Here is a 3,628-nt window from a genome sequence, read left to right as displayed (position 1 = left end):
AGTGCCTGTGAAATGAAAAGAGTTGCTACCGATGGGTCTTTTTACGGTTACTGACCTAGGGAGCAACCGGCTTGAGCTGGAATAAAAAATACAGTAGATTCCCCAGCTAATCTCACATAAGTTTAGTCCCATTTTAGAGTCCCCTCTGCCTTCAGCTAAAACGGAATAGTAACTTTGAGATTATTCATTACATAAAGCTAAAAATAAATTACTTATTAATACTACATATTATGAAAAAAATGTATGTGTTATGATACAAAAAGAATTTGGTGCTGGATAGAAATGCTCGGCTTTATTTCTATGCTTGTGACACATAAATTTCACTCCAGTAAGTGGATTAACTACAGAATGAGAAGGAAAAGAAAAAATCTAAAACTGGAATAAAAAATCCAAATTGTTTCATTTTATTCAACTCTGTGTTCATGGATAGTGTTGATTCAGACATCTACCTTCTTTTTAATTATTTATTCTCCTGGAAGCTGGACAGACTAGAAATGTGCTAAGGTGCGTGGTGACAAAGCAATGCAACCTCTTCCATAGACACCCTGCCCACCCTGTCTGCGCTCCATTCACTAGGTAGAGCAACACAGGAACACCCAGGGGCTCTTGTTCAAGGAGCAGCTTAGCATCACCTTCCGTGAAGCACATCTATTTTCAGTCCAGACCAGGGTGCACCAGTGAGCATCTTTCTGGTACCAGTGTAATTAAGAACAGTGAGCACCTATTGAATACCTAATTGAATGCTAGACACAGCACTAGGTTCTACAGTGAGTAATGCCTCTTTTGGCTGCTCTCAAACTGAATAGAACTATAAAGAACATTAAGATGCTGTATTAGGAGCTGTCATTCCATGTGACCCACCCAGAAATAAGCACGTTGTTCAGCCACCTCATTCTGTAATGGTGTATCAGGTCTGTGCTCTGAGCATTAGATTGTTATTTTAATTTAGCGTTGGGTCCATTGTACCTTTGGTAAAATCCAACAGGATTTTCTACCCAGAACTTAATAAAAAACAATGAAAAGGATTAAATAGTCTGATTGAATCTACACTTTAAAAATATATTAGACATAATACACTAAATAGATACTAATAAATATATTTATATATATATATATGTAGACAGTATTAAAATTTCATAACTAAGCCATAACAAATATGCAGAGCTAACTAAAATTTAATTATAGTATGAGTAGTCTTGCTGACAGTGTCACCCAAAGGGACATCACTGTCATGGAGGGTCTAGTTTTTCCCAGCTTATCTCCACGGCTCTCTGTCTGTCTTCTCAGTTCCTTTTATATCCAAAGCTGGTCCCATGTTAAGCCATTTGCTCACATTTTATTCTGGGAGTGACATGCCAATACAGAGAATTAGCATTCTCTTTTTCTGTCATTGCTCTCAGGATTCAGATTTCAAGTCTTTGCTAGATATTTCACTTTATCCCAAGCTATTATTGCTTCTAATTTGCCATTGCGCAAATGTGCGCAATGCTTGACCATAGGATACTCGTGGTCCTTCTATGCCTGTTCTGTACTACCGTCTGTTACAGCCATATAGATTCCTTGTCTCTACTGAAATTTAGTGGTGTGCGGGGTCCTATAGAACCCCCCGGATGTTAAGAAGGGAAAGAACAGCTTCCAGGGTAAGTACTTTTTGGAGAGTTTTCTGCATTGTGCAGGAGTTATCGATGCACTTTTTCTTCCTGGGGTTTCTGCGAGTGATCGATATATGCACGTTTATGTGAGGTCTGCACTGTGATAACATGATGAACAAAGCACCATAGGGACACAGAGGGGAGAATGATTAATTCTGAAAGGACAGTGATGTTTGATGGTCATAATTAGAAATTTTTGTGTGGTAGAGGACACATGGAAGGCATTTCAAGCAGAGAGAATAGCAAGGACATATACAACAATGTGATTGGAGCACAAGCGGGTTGAGATGAGATGAGGCTGGAAGGAAGCGAGATTGTGGAGGTCCTTGAATGCCATCATAAAGATTTGGAGATTTGTCCTTTTGGGAAAAAAAAAAAAAATCTATCCTTTGACTTTTGCTTAAGCAGGTTTTGACATGATTTAATTTGCTCTTTTCAAAGGAAATTGACTGCAGTGTAGTGGATGAACTGAGGGGGTGAGGAACGTGGCAGGCAGACCAATTTACGGTCACTGCAGTAATCGAAGTGAGAGATAAGGAGGATCTCGGTGAGGAAGGCAACAGAGGGAGTGGAAGAGTATGTCATGTTGGATATAGAAACAAATACCAGGTGATTTCACTTGTATGTGGGATCTAAAAAACAAAAAACAAAATAAATTAACAAACAAAACAAACTCATAGATACAGAGAACAAATTGATGGCCCTTCTATGGGAGGAGAGTTTGGGTGGGAGCTAAGTGAAAAATGTAAAAGAGATCAAGAAGTACAAATTACCAGTTATAAAAATAGTCACGGGGATGTGAAGTATAGCATAAAGAATATAGTCAACAATATTCTAAAACTATGTATGGTGCCAGATGGGTACTAGATTTATTGGAGTGATCACTTTGTAAAGTATATTGATGTCTAATCACTATGTTGTACATCTGAAGCTAATATAATATTGTATGTCAACTGCAATTGAGGAATAAATTTAAAAAACAAATTGTGTGAGAGATGAAGACAAAGGAGGAATCAGAATGAAGTTCAGGTTTCTGAATCAGATGATTTGGTATGTTGTGATATCATTAATTTAGATTAAAAATATAGGAGGTAGATGAATTTTTCCGTCAGAGGGGTATGGAGGAAGGGGAAAGGTAGAGATGCCACTATAGCCTAGAGGAACTCTTAGCTCACATCCTAGTCTTCTGAAGCAAAATCAAGGGGCAAGGTCATTTCTATGGTCAATATGGGGAACTGAGCTTAGTTCAGCTGATGCCGAGCAAGAATACACCTGAACACGAACCATCTGGTAACACCTTGATGCTGTCTTTCAAGACTAAGCTACTTGTTTAAATTGACCTTTCCTGTCTCTGCAGGAAGTAGATAGGATTATCGGCCCCAATCCTTCAGTCCATTCTGTATCCATACCCTTTGTTGTGTGTCTTCACAGTGCCTCCCACGAAAGGCAGTGTATTTTTTTTTTCTCTTGCCTTTGAGTTTGACCAATGAGATGTTAGTAGATGCGACACAAGCAAGGGCCTGAAATGTGTTCATGCAGTAGGACTTGCTTGATCTTTTGCACTTTATTCATCGCTATTAGCAGTGCTTTTCCCTGGGTCACTTTTTTTCCCCTTTACTCAGGTTCTACAATGGACATCCATGAAGCAGACCAATCCAGCAGCTGCAGCTTGAAGCAGAGCCACCCAAACCCACCTGAGGAAATAATTCTTTTATGTCACTGAATTTTGGCATATTTTGTTATGCAGTGAAAACTAGCAGATACAGCCAGTAAGTGAAAAAAAAATTAGGATTGAGAGAGTCTAGTGTAGAGCCCAGCTTATCAAATCCTGGTCTGAACAGTGACTGCAGCAGCAACAGCTGAGATCAGACAGATCTATTCACATTAATGATGTGACTCTTCGTGGATTATCAGCCACCATTTTTAAAACATTCACTTCTGATCATGAGTGGCATTGTGCTTGTGCTTTATAGATC

The sequence above is a fragment of the Pteropus vampyrus genome, unplaced genomic scaffold, assembly GCF_000151845.1.
Source record: "Pteropus vampyrus isolate Shadow unplaced genomic scaffold, Pvam_2.0 Scaffold54, whole genome shotgun sequence".
NCBI lineage: Eukaryota > Metazoa > Chordata > Mammalia > Chiroptera > Pteropodidae > Pteropus > Pteropus vampyrus.
Note: the sequence above shows the minus strand (reverse complement) of the source record.